A 368-nucleotide genomic window follows, 5' to 3' on the forward strand; every position below is an offset into this window, starting at 1 on the left:
TACTGTGTGTGCTCCTGTATATTAGCTTGTCTGTATCTTTACTGTGTATGCTCCTGTATATTAGCTTGTCTGTATCTTCACTGTGTGTGCTCCTGTATATTAGCTTGTCTGTATCTTCACTGTGTATGCTCCTGTATATTAGCTTGTCTGTATCTTCACTGTGTGTGTTCCTGTATATTAGCTTGTCTGTATCTTTACTGTGTGTGCTCCTGTATATTAGCTTGTCTGTATCTTTACTGTGTGTGCTCCTGTGTATTAGCTTGTCTGTATCTTCACTGTGTATGCTCCTGTATATTAGCTTGTCTGTATCTTCACTGTGTATGCTCCTGTATATTAGCTTGTCTGTATCTTCACTGTGTGTGCTCCTG

The 368-nt window shown here is 39.7% G+C and overlaps 1 protein-coding gene across 1 annotated transcript in view; it reads right to left on the reverse strand.

Moving 5' to 3' along the window:
- The window catches only part of Atg4c (autophagy related 4C cysteine peptidase), a 61,749-nt gene that overhangs the window by 33,102 nt on the left and 28,279 nt on the right, over positions 1 to 368 (reverse strand). The gene's annotated exons all lie outside the window — the stretch shown is intronic.

The sequence above is a fragment of the Grammomys surdaster genome, unplaced genomic scaffold, assembly GCF_004785775.1.
Source record: "Grammomys surdaster isolate TR1022 unplaced genomic scaffold, NIH_TR_1.0 341, whole genome shotgun sequence".
NCBI lineage: Eukaryota > Metazoa > Chordata > Mammalia > Rodentia > Muridae > Grammomys > Grammomys surdaster.